Below are 18,324 nucleotides of genomic sequence, written 5' to 3' on the forward strand. Positions count from 1 at the left end.
TTTCTAATATCTGGTCTGTATCTTCTCCCTTTCATTTTCCTCCTATTGCTTCTCGTGTTTCAATCTGCAAATGAGAATAGTAATGATCCCTCTACACTGTGACATCCCTTCAAATTTTTGGAGACAGCTATTAAGTCTCCTCTTAGCCTTCTTTTTTGCAAGCTAAATATTCCCAGATCCTTTAACCGTTCCTCGTAGGACATACTTTGCTGTCCGCTCACCATCCTGGTAGCTCTTCTCTGAACTTGTTCACCTCATTTTAAAAAAGACTGGACCAGAACTGGACACAGTATTCCAGATGAGGGCTGACCAAGGAGGAGTAGAGGGGGATAATTACTTCATGTGATCTAGACTCTATGTTTTCTTAATACATCCCAGAACTGTGTTTGCCTTTTTTGCTGCAGCATCACACCGTTGACTCATGTGCAGTCTGTCATCTATTAGTATACCCAAGTCTTTTTCACATGTGCTGTTGCTTAGTTCTATTCCTCCCATTCTGTAAGGGTCAGTGTCCTGTCTGTGTGCTATCCGATTTGTCTCTTATATTAATACTAGATGGTGGCCCGATTCTAACGCATCGGGTATTCTAGAATATGCATGTCCACGTAGTATATTGCACAGTCCACGTAGTATATTGGTCAGACACGTAGTATATTGCCCAGCCACGTAGTATATTGCCCAGCCACGTAGTATATTGCCCAGCCACGTAGTATATTGCCCAGCCACGTAGTATATTGGCCAGCCACGTAGTATATTGGCCAGCCACGTAATATATTGGCCAGCCACGTAGTATATTGCCCAGTGACATAGTATATTGCCCAGTGACGTAGTATACAGCACAGAGCCACGTAGTATATTGCCCAGTGACGTAGTATATTGCCCAGTGACGTAGTATACAGCACAGCCCACGTAGTATATTACCCAGTGACGTAGTATATTGCCCAGTGACGTAGTATATTGCCCAGTAACGTAGTATATTGCCCAGCCACGTAGTATATTGCCGAGCCACGTAGTATATTGCCCAGTGACGTAGTATATTGCCCAGCGACGTAGTATATTGCCCAGCCATGTAGTATATTGCCCAGTGACGTAGTATATTGCCCAGCGACGTAGTATATTGACCAGCCATGTAGTATATTGCCCAGCCACGTAGTATATTGCCCAATGACGAAGCATACAGCACAGAGCCACGCAGTATAATGCACAGCGATGTAGTATACAGCACAGAGCCACGTAGTATATTGCCCAGCCACATATGTCACAGGTTAAAAAATAAAAAATAAACATACTCACCTTCCGATCCAAGGGCCCCTTGTAGTTCTAACATACTCACCATACTTGTAGTGTCCGGTCCCAGCCTGCTCACGCAGGCGCAGGGCCTGTGATGATGTTGCGGTCACATGACCGTGACGTCATGGCAGGTCCTGCTCGCGCAGGCGCGCAGGGTCTGTGATGACGTCGCGGTCACATGACCGTGACGTCGCAGCAGGTCCTGCTCGCGCAGGCGCGCAGGGCCTGTGATGACGTCGCGGTCACATGACCGTGACGTCACGGCAGGTCCTGCTCGCGCAGGGCCTGTGATGACGTCGCGGTCACGTGACCGTGATGTCACGGCAGGTCCTTCTGCCAGACCATCTGTGCCAACGGAACGTGGCGGTTGCATCGCGAGGAGCGGGAAAGGCGGCGTAGGTGAGTATCTAATCATTTTTTATTTTTTTAAATTATTTTTAACATTAGATGTTTTTACTATTGGCGCTGCATTGGCTGCGTCAATAGTAAAAAACTTGGTCACACAGGGTTAATAGCAGTGGTAACGGAGTGCGTTACCCGCGGCATAACGCTGTCCGTTACCGCCGGCATTAACCCTGTGTGCGCGGTGAGCGGAGGGGTGTATGCGGGCAGTGAGTGCGGGGAGTAAGGAGCGGCCATTTTCTTCCGGACTGTGTGCATCGCTGATTGGTCGCGGCAGCCATGACAGGCAGCTGGCGAGACCAATCAGCGAACGAATAACCGTTACAGACAGACAGACAGACAGAAGGACAGACAGACGGAAGTGACCCTTAGACAATTATATAGTAGATATTATTGTTAACCGCAGAAACCACATCCACTCATGAAATGATGAATATTACTACCAACATGACATACAGTACAGACCAAAAGTTTAGACACACCTTCTCATTTAAAGATTTTTCTGTATTTTCATGACTATGAAAATAGATAGTCACCGGGAATGGTTTTCACTTCACAGGTGTGCCCTGTCAGGTTTAATAAGTGGGATTTCTTGCCTTATAAATGGGGTTGGGACCATCAGTTGTGTTGTGCAGAAGTCTTGTGGATACACAGCTGATAGTCCTACTGAATAGACTGTTAGAATTCGTATTATGGCAAGAAAAAAGCAGCTAAGTAAAGAAAAACGAATGGCCATCATTACTTTAAGAAATGAAGGTCAGTCAGTCCGAAAAATTGGGAAAACTTTGAAAGTGTCCCCAAGTGCAGTGGCAAAAACCATCAAGCGCTTCAAAGAAACTGGCTCACATGAGGACCGCCCCAGGAAAGGAAGACCAAGAGTCACCTCTGCTTCTGAGGATAAGTTTATCCGAGTCACCAGCCTCAGAAATCGCAGGTTAACAGCAGCTCAGATTAGAGACCAGGTCAATGCCACACAGAGTTCTAGCAGCAGATACATCTCTACAACCACTGTTAAGAGGAGACATTGTGCAGCAGGCCTTCATGGTAAAATAGCTGCTAGGAAACCACTGCTAAGGATAGGCAACAAGCAGAAGAGACTTGTTTGGGCTAAAGAACACAAGGAATGGACATTAGACCAGTGAAAATCTGTGCTTTGGTCTGATGAGTCCAAATTTGAGATCTTTGGTTCCAACCACCGTGTCTTTGTGCGATGCAGAAAAGGTGAACGGATTGACTCAACATGCCTGGTTCCCACCATAAAGCATGGTGGAGGTGTGATGGTGTGGGGGTGTTTTGCTGGTGACACTGTTGGGGATTTATTCAAAATTGAAGGCATACTAAACCAGCATGGCTACTACAGCATCTTGCAGCGGCATGATATTCCATCCGGTTTGCGTTTAGTTGGACCATCATTTATTTTTCAACAGGACAATGACCCCAAACACATCTCCAGGCTGTGTAAGAGCTATTTGACCAAGAAGGAGAGTGATAGGGTGCTACGCCAGATGACCTGGCTTCCACAGTCACCAGACCTGAACCCAATCGAGATGGTTTGGGGTGAGCTGGACCGCAGAGTGAAGGTAAAAGGGCCAACAAGTGCTAAGCATCTCTGGGAACTCCTTCAAGATTGTTGGAAGACCATTCTTGGTGACTACCTCTTGAAGCTCATCAAGAGAATGCCAAGAGTGTGCAAAGCAGTCATCAAAGCAAAAGCTGGCTACTTTGAAGAACCTACAATATAAGACATACTTTCAGTTGTTTCACACTTTTTTGTTAAGTATATAATTCCACATGTGTTAATTCATAGTTTTGATGCCTTCAGTGTGAATGTACAATTTTCATAGTCATGTAAATACAGAAAAATCTTTAAATGAGAAGGTGTGTCCAAACTTTTGGTCTGTACTGTATGTTTTCTACTGCTGTATTCACACATGCTATTATCTGTTTTTACAGATTATTTTATGCAATTATTGGTAACAATTGTAATAAAACATTTTAGCGTGATCAAAATCAATAGGCACATTACTGCATCCTGGCCTAACCGCAGGTATATTGATCAAAACTGGCAACATCATAGATCCTTATTGTTCAGTTAGTTTTTGCCATAGGAATAACTGTCAGACCTGGGGCTGCAACTGTATTATGGGTATGGAAATGTGCCTATATACCGTTTGTATGGCTGAAGGCATCATTCTCAAGTTCTGGTCAGTATTATGCATTAAAATTTGTCAGTCAAAATCAGGACCGGATCCAGTACACAGATGATAAATGCATCTTTCAAAAATACTTTTTCTACGTGCCACTCCATGGATTTCACTTACAAATATGCAATGCAAAATACTGACCTAAATACGCCTGTCATATGAAGTGTCATACTTTACATGTAGACATAGAGAAAGAGCAATCATGGACTACAAATAAAACCTCATATGTTCCCATTTGACTATGACCATTGCTATTGGCGCTTCTCACTCTTGTGTTGGTTGAAGACTGGTGTATGGAATGCAAGTCTTGATAAAGTCCCCCAAATGTGCCGTTTTGCTGATGTTTTTATGTTAGTGTTTTCTTTCAATGCAGCATGCTCTACCTATGGTATATCATCTCATATTCTTCTCATAGATTTCTTTATGGGACTTGATAACTGACAAAAAAAAACACATTTCAGATTAACATAAAATTACAATTTTAAAATGTACTATGAAAAACACTTGATTTTTTTTTCAGTTAAAAAACAAAGGCGCTGCAGCCGCAACTGGAGCAGAAGGCAGCCTGCTTATGACCAGTCCTAATTTCAACTGAACGTACATCCAAGGAAACTCATCCAGTTGAAAACTATTGCGGAACAGAGAGCCATTGGCCCCCTGCTCCTTACTAGCTATACAGGCTGCAAGCCTATCAGAGGCCATCAGTTGCAGCAGATATTTGTACCTTATTGCAGATGGCTTGTGCTGCCAGTACCGGCAAAGGAAGACAGAAACTGAGCTGCTCATTGTGGGAGCTGGGTTAGGTGAGAGGTTATTTTAATGGTTTTATGCGCAAAAGGAGCACAATACGGAATATTACGACTGAATGGGAGGCCACAAGATCATTAATGTGTGGGGCCAAAAAGTGGAGGATTATTATGATATGGGCTCAAACAGAGAGACATTATTAGCATATTGTGCCACAAAAGGGGCATTACTAATGTACGGGGCCACAAATAGGAGTATTAGTGAATGATAGATCAAATAGGAAACCTTATTAATATATGAAGCCTCAAAAGGGGCATAATTGTTGCATGAGAGCACGTAGAGGGCATTATTATTGTTTGGGGTCACAAAGAGTGACATTATTACTGTACAGGGCTGTATTATTAATGTATGGGATCACTGTGTAGAAGTCGCCAAAGACATGCTCCTACTATGCGGGGCTACAAAGAGGAACTCTATTCCTGTATGGGGCATAAAAGGTGGATGTTACTACTGGTTGGGTGCCACAGGGTATCCTTACTATTGTATTTGGGTATAAAGAGAAATGTAAATGTTGTACATGGTGTGGAGGTGCAGGTTCCCCGATCCATTAGCCGGAACTGCATGGACCAGTGATCGTCCTGCTGAACGCCTGCTCTCCTTTTAACGTGGGCATAATGCTGCTCAGACAACACAGGGTGAGGGTAAAACAGTGTGGCAATGCGTTTTTGAACCACAAAACAGGCAGATAACATGTAGAGCAGTCCCAGCAAAATACCCCAAGACAGTGCACATTACAGAGTCTCACCTTCCCGCTGACTCACTGGGATAATGGCAGATGTTACTTCAGATCTTCCAGGGTCGACTACCCCACCTGTGACATGCACATAGAGAGAAGGTAATGACAAGTGTAGGAAGATGACAGTCTATTCAGGTACAAGGTCAGTTGACCGGAGAATCACAACCTGGCTTCTTCCAGGGTCGATTACCCCAGCTGTGACACGCATACAGAGAAAAGGTAACGACAAGCTTTGGAAGATGAGTCCATTGAGTTACAAGGCCAGTTGACCCGAGGGTCACAAACTGGCTTCTCCGAACATCTCCATGGAGCCAGGCGACTGGTGGGTCCCAATCCTGGCTTCCTCCAAATGTATCCATGGTTGTATTCTTCAATCAGGGGCTGAAGTCCCTTAATCTGGCATCCTGTAGAATAATAAATCTGTGTCCCTCGTGATGGAGCCATGATGTATTGGCTGAAGTCCTGTAGAGTCCCTGGATGTTGGGATGTCTTGACTGAATCTCTGTCTCTTTCTCTTTGTCTCATAGAGAGATATCACCTCTTTTTATGTTTAACAAGTGTCCTTCAAACCAGCATCACAGGTAAGGGGAAGAATAGTGACGACCAAGTCGCTGTCACGGATGTGTCAGAGGGTGCAGACTGTTGCACTACATCTGTTTGCTGAAGGTCTCATTTGTTTGCTTTGCAGACTAGTGGCCACCTCCCCCGGTGCTAATGGCCACACCTGGACCTGAGTGTTCATAACTCCCAACTTCCTGTTGGGAGTTGCAGGTGATATTTCCTTTTTTCACTTCTCTGTTGAGGCTTAGAGTTGTAGCAGTCTGCTAGCATCCTCTTGAAGTTTGGAGGGCGTTGGCATTTTTCTCTGATTCTACTCAAGCTAAGAGTCCCCTTGGTTTCATTTATCCTTGCTGTCTTTATTGATAGTGGGATTGACTAGCGCTTACCCTGTCCTTCCGTGTGCAGGGCTTATCCTGGTCAGCGATATTTGCAGAACTTATATAGGGATGGTAGGACAGACAGGGTGATGTTAGATCTGTCTAGGGGTCTCCACTTCCCCCTTCCCTAGTGTTTGGTTCCCCTTCCCTTTTTTTTCTTATTTGGGTGTGTTTTTTTCTGTGTGGGTTTTTGTTCTTTTGCTGGATTCATGGATCTCATTGCTGTGCTGGCAAAGCAGCTGCAGAGGTTTTCACTGGAGGTGACTGACCTTCGGTCTGAGGTTCAGCAGCAACGGCAGCGGCTGCAGGCTCCTATTGTGAGGGATGTTGCAGGTAGGCGGGTCCAGTTTGAACCCAAAATTGCCCTCTCGGACAGGCTTGCTGGGGTTAGGGCCAAGTTTTGTGTGTTTAAAGAGGCATGCAAATTGTCCTTTTAACTGCCTCCTTACTCCTCTAGAGATGAGGAGCAATGAGTAGAAATTGTTTTTCATTGTTGCAGGGGGAACCTCAGTCCTGGGTAGTGTTGAGCGATACCTTCCGATATTTGAAAGTATCGGTATCGGATTGGATCGGCCGATATCCAAAAAATATCAGATATCGCCGATACCAATACCCGATACCAATACAAGTCAATGGGACAAAAATATCGGAAATGATCCTGGATGGTTCCCAGGGTCTGAAGGAGAGGAAACTCTCCTTCAGACCCTGGGATCCATATTCATGTAAAAAATAAAGAATAAAAATAAAAAATATGGATATACTCACCCTCGGACGAGCCCTGGCTGTCACCGCTGCAAGCGTCTGCCTCCGTTCCTAAGAATGCAGAGTGAAGGACCTTCGATGACGTTGCGGCTTGTGATTGGTCGCGTGACCGCTCACGCGACCAATCACAAGCCGCGACGTCATCGCAGGTCCTACACTCACTGCATTCTTAGGAACGGAGGCTGCCGGTTGCACCGCTGAGGTCCAGGGGCCGTCCGAGGGTGAGTATATCCATATTTTTTATTTTTATTCTTTATTTTTTACATGAATATGGATCCCAGGGCCTGAAGGAGAGTCTCCTCTCCTCCAGACCCTGGGAACCATATGCACCGCACACGCCTGGGAGCTTATAGGAACTTCCGATTCCGATTTCCGATATCACAAAAATATCGGAACTCGGTATCGGAATTCCGATGCAGCGAATATCGGCCGATACCCGATATTTGCAGTATCGGAATGCTTAACACTAGTCCTGGGCTTACCACAGGATTCTATGTTTAAAACAATAATCAAGGTTCCAGAGTCTGGAGGAAGAGTGGAGAGGCACACAATCCAAGCTGCTTGAGGTCTAGTGTGAAGTCTCCACAATCAGTGATGCTTTGGGAAGCCATGTCATCTGCTGGTGTAGGTACACTGTGTTTTATCAAGACCAAAGTCAGTGCAGCCATTTACCATTAAATTTTAGAGCACTTCATGCTTCCCTCTGCTGACAAGCTTTTTGGAGATGGAAATTTAATTCTCCAGCAGGACTTGACACCCGTCCACATTGCCAAAAGTACCAATACCTGGTTTAAAAACAACAGTATCACTGTGCTTGATTGGCCAGCAAACTCGCCTGACCTTAACCCCATAGAGAAGCAACATAGATAATGACACTTGGGTTTTCATTGGCTGTAAGCCATAATCATCAACATTAACAGAAATAAACACTTGAAATAGATCACTCTGTTTGTAATGACTCTATATAATATATGAGTTTTACTTTTTGTATTGAAGAACTGAAATAAATTAACTTTTTAATGATATTCTAATTTTGTGAGATGCACCTGTATATCCGAGGATACACATCCAGAAAAAGTTTTTGCAGGCATCGGTGGGCCCTTCACCTGCCAGGCCCGGTCGCAGCAGTCCTTGCGCTCCTACCCATAGATTTCAATTAATGTAATATATTACATGTGAGATCAGGTCATTTTAGAATACATCTGTCCCTCTGTCTTACATTAAAGGGAACCTGTCACCCCCCCCCCCAGTCGTTTCAAACTAAAAGAGCCACCTTGTGCAGCAGTAATGCTGCATTCTGACAAGGTGGCTCTTTTAGTTCTGGGTGCTGTAACTAGAGAAATAATCAGTTTTATAATTTGTCTAAAATACTTGGTCTTCAGTCAAGGAGGCCGGCGTTTCCCCCCTGCTGCAGACGCCACACAGCTGTCACTCACCTCTTCTTGGAGCTGGGCGCCGCCTCCTCCTCACCGCTGTTTTCAAAATAGCCGGCGCCTGCGCTCTTTTCCCCTGCCTGGTGCAGGCTGACTGCGCCTGCGAGGCCGCCCTGCCTGTGCATCCCAGCCCCGCAATGTGAATAAATCATAAGTCACTGCGGGGCTGGGAATCACAAGCAGGGCGGCCGCGCAGGCTCAGTCAGCTGGACTGCATATGAGGAAAGACGGGCAGCACTCACTGCGCCTGCACCAGGCAGGGGAAAAGATCGCAGGCGCCGGTTATTTTGAAAACAGCGGTGAGGAGGAGGCGGCGCCCAGCGCCAAGAAGATGTGAGTGACAGCTGTGTGGCGTCTGCAGCAGGGGGGAAACGCCGGTCTCCTTGACTGAAGACAAGGTATTTCTCACAAATTAAAAAACTGATTATTTCTCTAGTTACAGCACCCAGAACTAAAAGAGCCACCTTGTCAGAATGCAGCATTACTGCTGCACAAGGTGGCTCTTTTAGTTTGAAACGACTGGGGGGGGGGGGGGGGTGACAGGTTCCCTTTAACAAATTTGGGAAAAAATTAGCATTAGCCATAATATCATGCACTCAATTGCTATTAACTATTTTTGTCAGACAGAGGATCTGAGGAAAGCTATTACGATTTAGGGTATGTGAACACGTAGCGGATTTGGCTGTGGATCAGCAGCGGATTGGTTCGCAGCAGTTTTCCATGCGGTTTACAGCACCATGTAAACCTATGGAAAACCAAATCCGCAGTGCACATGGTGTGGAAAGTACCACGTGGAAATGCTGCGGTTTATTTTCCGCAGCATGTCAATTCTTTGTGCGGATTCCGCAGCGTTTTACACCTGCTCCTCAATAGGAATCCACAGGTGTAAAACCGCAGGGGAAATCCGCACAAAAAAACGCAGGAAATCCACGGTAAATCAACGGGTAATCTGCAGGTAAAATGCAGTGTGTTTTACCTGCGGATTTTTCAAAAACTGAGCAGAAAAATCCGCACAGAAATCCGCAATGTGGGCACATAGCCTTAGATATTTAACACTGTTGCTATGGCTGGCATTTACCTCAATCCTCAATGCCTTCATTAATGCCATGAGATGAATTACTTTCTGTTTCTATATGTTGTAGAACATATACGGTATAATCACAGCACAACACACATTCTTTTTTCTGACGCTTGCTACCTAACATTGTGCAGAAAATATTTTTCCACTGTCTGACTGGACAAATATCATAATGTCATAGTCATTCCAAATATTGTGTATGTTAATGGGAATGGCTACCCAGAATCATAAAAGGGTTACTCAAGACTAAAAAATGTGCCTATCTGTACCACATTGTAATAAGAGATATAAATAAGAGTTGTAGAAAAAGACAATTCATCAACTAGCTACAGTTTAAGGGTTTGTCCAGGATAGATATTCAAGTCTGCAGTCACAAAGAGTGACTGCAGACTTGAACCCCAAGTTTGGACAACCCCTTTAACCCCTTAATCCCCGATGCTTTTTTCAGTTTTGCGTTTTTGTTTCTCGCTCCCCTCCTTCCCAGAGCCATAACTTTTTTATTCTTCCATCAAAATGGCCATGTGAGGGCCTATTTTTTGCGGGATGAGTTGTACGTTTGAACGACACCATTGGTTTTACCATGTCGTGTACTAGAAAAAGGGGAAAAAATTCCAAGTGCGGTGAAATTGCAAAAAAAGTGCAATCCCACACTTGTTTTTTGTTTGACATTTTTACTAGGTTCACTAAATGCTAAAACTGACCTGCCATTACGATTCTCCAGGTCATTATGAGTTCGAAGACACCAAACATGTCTAGGTTCTTTTTTATCTAAGTGGTGAAAAAAAAAATCCAAACTTTGTTAAAAAAAAAAAATTGCACCATTTTCCGATACCCGTAGCATTTTCATTTTTCGTGATCTCAGGTCGGGTGAGGGCTTATTTTTTTGCATGCCGAGCTGACGTTTTTAATTATACCATTTTGGTACAGATATGATCTTTTGGCAACCAAAAAAAACTTAATTTTGGCGTTTTGACTTTTTTTCTGGCTACGCCATTTGGCGATCAGGTTTTTTTTAATTGGTAGATCAGGCGATTCTGAACAAGTATGTGTATGTTTGATTTTATTTTTATTGTTTGAGCGATCAGTAGAAGTCTAAGGGCTTGGAACCCAACCGATTTACAGGCAATTAAAGTGCCTGCCAAATTTAAAAGAATAGGTTAAAAGTTGAGTTACTTTTTAAATGTTGACAATCCAGAAACAACTTATTTGCAGCAACAACTAGATACATTGCTACAAACTTGTGTAATATATGTAGTGTAAACACCAGCAGGGCCAGCGTCCGCACCCGGGCAACCGCCGGGCCCTGAGCAAGCGGGGGGGGGGGGGTGTCACTCAGCATCGGGGACATCGGCGCACTATGGGGGCCTGGTGCCAACACCCACGAGCTTCCCCTCATCCAGGGCCGGCCCGAGAGATTACGGTGCCCTAGGCGAAACTATTTTGTTGTGCCCCTACTATTTTTAACATACCTCCCAACTTTTGAAGATGAGAAAGAGGGCAAAGTTTGCAGCGCGCTAAGCGCGCCGCGGCAAATTTTAGGCCATGCCTCTGACCACACCCATTCATAACTAGCCACACCCATATCCACGTCCCAACCACACACATTTAGCACTGCTGATCACACTGTTTCATAAAGAATAATTATAAACAAAAAAATATGGCCACACAGTGCTCCATACTGTATAATGGCCACACATGATGCTCCATACTGTATAATGGCCACACATGATGCTCCATACTGTATAATGGCCACACATAGTTACATAGTTACATAGTTATTAAGGTTGAAGGAAGACTTTAAGTCCATCTAGTTCAACCCATAGCCTAACCTAACATGCCCTAACATGTTGATCCAGGGGAAGGCAAAAAAACCCCATGTGGTAAGAGTAAGCTCCATCATGGGGAAAAAAATTCCTTCCCAACCCCACATACGGCAATCAGACTAGTTCCCTGGATCAACGCCTTATCAAGGAATCTAATATATATACCCTGTAATATTATACTTTTCCAGAAAGGTATCCAGTCCCCTCTTAAATTGAAGCAATGAGTCACTCATTACAACATCATATGGCAGAGAGTTCCATAGTCTCACTGCTCTTACAGTAAAGAATCCGCGTCTGTTATTATGCTTAAACCTTTTTTCCTCCAGACGTAGAGGATGCCCCCTTGTACCTGTCACCGGTCTATGATTACAAAGATCAGCAGAAAGGTCTTTGTACTGTCCCCTCATATATTTATACATTAACATAAGATCACCCCTTAGTCTTCTTTTTTCCAAACTAAATAGCCCCAAGTGTAATAACCTATCTTGGTATGGCAGACCCCCCAGTCCTCTAATAACCTTGGTTGCGCTTCTCTGCACCCGCTCCAGTTCAGCTATGTCTTTCTTATACACCGGAGACCAGAACTGTGCACAGTATTCTAAGTGTGGTCGCACTAGTGACTTGTATAGAGGTAAAATTATGTTCTCCTCATGAGCATCTATGCCTCTTTTAATGCATCCCATTATTTTATTTGCCTTTGTAGCAGCTGCCTGACACTGGCCACTGAATATTAGTTTGTCATCCACCCATACACCCAGGTCTTTTTCATTGACGGTTTTGCCCAGAGTTTTAGAATTAAGCACATAAGATGTATAACTATTACTTCTACCCAAGTGCATGACCTTACATTTATCCCCATTAAAGCTCATTTGCCATTTATCAGCCCAAGCTTCTAGTTTACATAAATCAGCCTGTAATATAAAACTGTCCTCCCCTGTATTGATTACCCTGCAGAGTTTAGTGTCATCTGCAAATATTGAAATTCTACTCTGAATGCCCCCTACAAGGTCATTAATAAATATGTTAAAAAGAAGAGGGCCCAATACTGACCCCTGTGGTACCCCACTACTAACCGTGACCCAGTCCGAGTGTGCTCCATTAATAACCACCCTTTATTTCCTATCCCTGAACCAACTCTCAACCCACTTGCACATATTTTCCCCTATCCCCATTATTCTCATTTTATGTATCAACCTTTTGTGTGGCACCGTATCAAAAGCTTTTGAAAAGTCCATATACACTACATCCACTGGGCTCCCTTGGTCCAGTCCGGAACTTACCTCTTCATAGAAGCTGATCAAATTAGTCTGACATGATCGGTCCCTAGTAAACCCGTGCTGATACTGGGTCATGAGGTTATTCCTCTTCAGATACTCCAGTATAGCATCCCTTAGAATGCCCTTCAGGATTTTACCCACAGTAGAGGTTAAACTTACTGGCCTATAATTTCCGAGTTCAGTTTTTGTCCCCTTTTTGAATATTGGCACCACATTTGCTATACGCCAGTCCTGTGGTACAGACCCTGTTATTATGGACTATTTAAAGATTAAAAATAATGGTCTATCAATGACTGTACTTAATTCCTGCAGTACTCGGGGGTGTATCCCATCCGGGCCCGGAGATTTGTCAATTTTTGTGATTTTTAGACGCCGCCGTACTTCCTGCTGGGTTAAGCAGGTAACATTAAATTGGGAATTATTATCGCTAGTCATATTGGCTGCCATGGGATTTTCTTTTGTAAATACTGATGAAAAAAAGTCATTTAGCATATTGGCTTTTTCCTCATCCTCATCCACCATTTCACCCAGACTATTTTTAAGGGGGCCAACACTGTCATTTTTTAGTTTCTTACTATTTATGTAGTTAAAGAATATTTTGGGGTTATTTTTGCTCTCTCTAGCAATGAGTCTCTCTGTCTCAATCTTTGCTGCCTTGATTTGCTTTTTACATAATTTATTTAAATTTTTGTATTTATTTAATGCCTCATCACTACCTACTTCCTTTAATTCTCTAAATGCTTTCTTTTTGTCACTTATTGCGCCCCTTACAGCTTTATTTAGCCATATTGGTTTTCTCCTATTTCTAGTATGTTTATTCCCATACGGTATATACTGTGCACAGGTCCTATCCAGGATGCTAATAAATGTCTCCCATTTTCTTTGTGTACTTTTATGTCTCAGGATATCATCCCAGTTAATTGCACCAAGATCCTCTCTCATCCGTTGGAAATTTGCCCTCCGGAAGTTTAGTGTCCTTGTCACCCCTCTACTACACATCTTATTAAAGGAGACATGAAAACTTATTATTTTGTGATCACTATTCCCCAAGTGACCCCCAACCCTTATATTTGATATGCGGTCTGGCCTGTTGGTTAATATTAGGTCTAGCAGTGCCCCCCTTCTTGTTGGGTCCTGAACCAGTTGTGAAAGGTAATTGTCTCTCATAGTTGTCAAAAACCGATTACCTTTACTGGAACTGCAGGTTTCTGTTCCCCAATCTATTTCAGGGTAGTTGAAGTCCCCCACAATAATGACTTCTCCTTGAGTCGCAGCTTCATCTATTTGCTTTACAAGGATATTCTCCATTGCTTCCATTATTTTTGGAGATTTATAACAAACCCCTATCAGTAATTTATTATTTTTTCCCCCTCCCCTTATCTCCACCCACAGGGACTCTACATTTTCATTAGATTCACCTATATTATTATATTATTATATTATCACATGATGCTCCATACTGTATAATGGCCACACATGATGCTCCATACTGTGTAATGGCCACACATGATGCTCCATACTGTATAATGGCTGCACATGATGCTCCATACTGTATAATGGCCACACATGATGCTCCATACTGTATAATGACCACACATGATGCTCCATACTGTATATTGGCCGCACATGATACTTCGTACACACGCGCTCCGCTCCATACACCTCGTACACACGACGCTCCGCTCCGTACACCTCGTACACATTTAGCTCCACTCCATACACCTCATACACACACGACTCTGCTCCGTACACCTCATACACACGGCTCCACTCCATACACCTCATACACATTCAGCTCCGCTCCATACACCTTTTGCCTTTTGAAAAGATTTTTTATAATTTTCTCTATTTTTTCTCTGGCGCCCACTTAGGGTCGGCGCCCTAGGCGGCCGCCTAGTTCGCCTATACGTTCGGGCCGGCCCTGCCCCCATCCCCCCGCTTGCTCAGGGTCCCAAGACTTGCAATACTTACCTCTCCCTGTTCCTGCACTGCGGCGTCTTCTGCGTCCTCTGACTGTGACGTTTCAGGTCACAGGGCGCGATGACGTGACTAGTGTGCGCCTTCTGCCTGAACAGTCACAGTGCAGAGAGACAGAAAACGATGACACTGAGGAGTCCGGAGCAGAGCAGCAGCCAGCAATGAGAGGTGAGTATTTCTTTTTTTTGTTGTTGTTGTTTGGAGCATTATATGGGGCCCATTCTGAATGGAGCATTATATGGGGCCTATTATATATGGAGCAATATATGGGGCCCATCGTATACCGGAGCATTATATTGGGCCCATCATATACTGGAGCATTATATTGGGCCCATCACATACTGGAGCATTATATGGGGCCCATCACATACTGCCCATCACATACTGGAGAATTATATGGGGCCCATTCTGCATGAAGCATTAGGGGCCTGTTATATTTGTAGCATTATATGGGGCCCATCATATACTGGAGCAATATATACTACCGTTCAAAAGTTTAGGGTCACCCAGACCATTTTGCATTTTCCATGAAAACTCATACTTTTATTAATCAAATGAGTTACCATATGAATTGAAAATCTAGTCCAGACATTGACAAGGTTCGAAAAAAAGATTCTTATTTGAAATAATAATTTTCTCCTTCAAACTTTGCTTTCGTCAAATACTTCTCCCTTTGCAGCTATTACAGCATTGCAGACCTTTGGCATTCTAGCAGTTAATTAGTTGAGGTAATCTGGAGAAGTTTCACCTCATGCTTCCAGAAGCCTCTCCCACAAGTTGGTTTGGCTTGATGGGCACTTTTTGCGTTCCTTATGGTCAAGCTGCTCCCACAACAGCTCAATGGGGTTGAGATCTGGTGACTGCGCTGGCCACTCCATTACACATAGAATAGCAGCTGCCTGCTTCTTCCCTAATTAGTTCTTGCATAATTTGGAGGTGTGCTTTAGGTCATTGTCCTGTTGTAGGATGAAATTGGCTCCAATCAAGCGCTGTCCACAGGGTATGGCATGGCGTTGCAAAATGGAGTGATAGCCTTCCTTATTCAAAATCCCTTTTGTCTTGTACAAATCTCCTACTTTACCAGCACCAAAGCAACCCCAGACCATCACATTACCTCCACCATGCTGACCTGTGGCGTCAGGCACTCTTCCAGCATCTTTTCAGTTGTTCTGCATCTCACAAATGTTCTTCTGTGTGATCCAAACACATCAAACTTAGATTCATCTGTCCATAACACTTTTTTCCAATCTTCCTCTGTTCAATGTCTGTGTTCTTTTGCCCGTATTAATCTTTTCCTTTTATTAGCCAGTCTCAGATATGGCTTTTTCTTTGCCACTCTGCCCTGAAGGCCAGCATCCCGGAGTCGCCTCTTCACTGTAGACGTTGACACTGGAGTTTTGCGTGTACTATTTAATGAAGCTGCCAGTTGAGGACCTGTGAGGCGCTGATTTTCTCAAACTACAGACTCTAATGTACTTGTCTTGTTGCTCAGTTGTGCAGCGGGGCCTCCCACTTCTCTTTCTACTCTGGTTAGAGCCTGTTTGTGCTCTCCTCTGAAGGGAGTAGTACACACTGTTGTAGGAAATCTTCAGTTTCTTGGCATTTTCTCGCATGGAACAGCCTTCATTTCTAAGAACAAGAATAGACTGTCGAGTTTCACATGAAAGTTCTTAGTTCTTTTTTTCTGGCCATTTTGAGAGTTTAATGGAACCAACAAATGTAATGCTCCAGATTCTCAAGTAGCTCAAAGGAAGGTCAGGTTATAGGTTCTCTAATCAGCCAAGCTGTTTTCAGCTGTGCTAACATACTTGCACAAGGGTTTTCAAGGGTATTCTAACCATCCATTAGCCTTCTTACACAGCACACACAAAGTACCATAAGAACACTGGAGTGATGGTTGTTGGAAATGGGCCTCTATACACCTGTGAAGATATTGCATTACAAACCAGACGTTTGCAGCTAAAATAGTCATTTACCACATTAACAATGTATAGAGTGCATTTCTGAATCATATAATGTTGGCTTCATTGGAAAAAACTGTGCTTTTCTTTAAAAAATAAGGAAATTTCTAAGTGACCCTAAACTTTTGAACAGTAGTGTATGGGGCCTGTGACGCTAGTCACAACCCACGGCTAGGCTGTGAATCAGTGCAGTCAGACGGGCGGCCCACTGAGACTTTCGCCCAGGGCCCACAAAAACCTGGATCCAGCACTGACCACCGGGATATATTAGAGAAATCAAAGCACAACACTTCTAAACCTAAAGAGCTCATTGTATCTCCTATGTCAGTACTGCTCATGTTTAATGATCAATATAACCTACATAGAACAACACACACAAAACAGGAAAAAGAATTTCATTGAAAAACAAAATATAATGATGTTTAGGTTAACCATAACTATAAGCACTACAGTGTTAGGTAATATTATGTGAATCTATCAATAAAAAAAAATTATAAAGTTAAAAATACAGGAGTGAAGTTGGAAACTAGATACAATACACTCCAAATAACTTACAAATACAAAAATGGTTATATTAAAGAAAATCTGTCAGCAGGTGTTGCAATGTAATCTGACAGCAGCATAAGACAGACACAGAGACCCTGATTCCAGCGATGTGTCACTTAGTTCACTAGGTGAAGCAGTTATGATAGGATCACAGATTTCTCTGCTGCAGATGTTGTTGAGTTGTGTATAATGTACAGCTTTCTGTGTACATTGTATAGTGATAGCTGGTAATCAGTGCTTGTGGTGTGGATGGACTAGGAGGCACGCAGCAGCTTGTCCCTAGTGATAACTTCCTGCTGATAAGACTCTGTATTTAAACAGCAAAACACAGCGCAGTAAGTGACATTACTAATCATGGTCTCCCCTCCTATATCATGGGGCTCTAATACTGCATAGAAAAATCCTGGTGACAGATTCCCTTTAATATTAAACCAGCATATTATTATATCTAGTAACCTACCAAAGGACGGAGACCCCTAACTCCAACAAACGTATAGCTTTCTTACTCCATAAAGGAGTCTGCCACCCCCAAAATGCATTTTAAATCATCTATACAGTGTTGTAGAAGACTTAGTCCCCATAGTGACCGCACTAACACTGAACTGGCACAGTGCTTGAAAAAGTAACTTTTAATTCCTATGTAATTGAGGAGGCACATGCCTTAATGATGTTTCAAATGCCGTGCGCCACCACCGCAGCCTATTGTGCATTTCTGATGTAATTTGCACTATTTTGTTGCATAAATCATGATGAAATTGATAAGCCTGCTTGGCCATTCCTCATTCTGTCCCATTATGGGCAGCACGGTGGCGCAGTGGTTAGCACTGCAGCTTTGCAGCGTTGGAGTCCTGGGTTCTAATCCCACCTCGGACAACATCTGCAAAGAGTTTGTATGTTCTCCCTGTGTTTGCATGGGTTTCCTCCAGGTACTCCGGTTTTCTCCCACATTCCAAAGACATACTGATAGGGAATTTAGATTGTGAGCCCCAACGGGACAGCGATGATAATGTGTGCAACCTGTAAAGCGCTGCGGAATATGTTAGCGCTATATAACAATAAAGATTATATTATTTATTTATTTTCAAAGTCT

This window comes from Ranitomeya variabilis, chromosome 1 (assembly GCF_051348905.1).
Source record: "Ranitomeya variabilis isolate aRanVar5 chromosome 1, aRanVar5.hap1, whole genome shotgun sequence".
NCBI classification, from domain to species: domain Eukaryota; kingdom Metazoa; phylum Chordata; class Amphibia; order Anura; family Dendrobatidae; genus Ranitomeya; species Ranitomeya variabilis.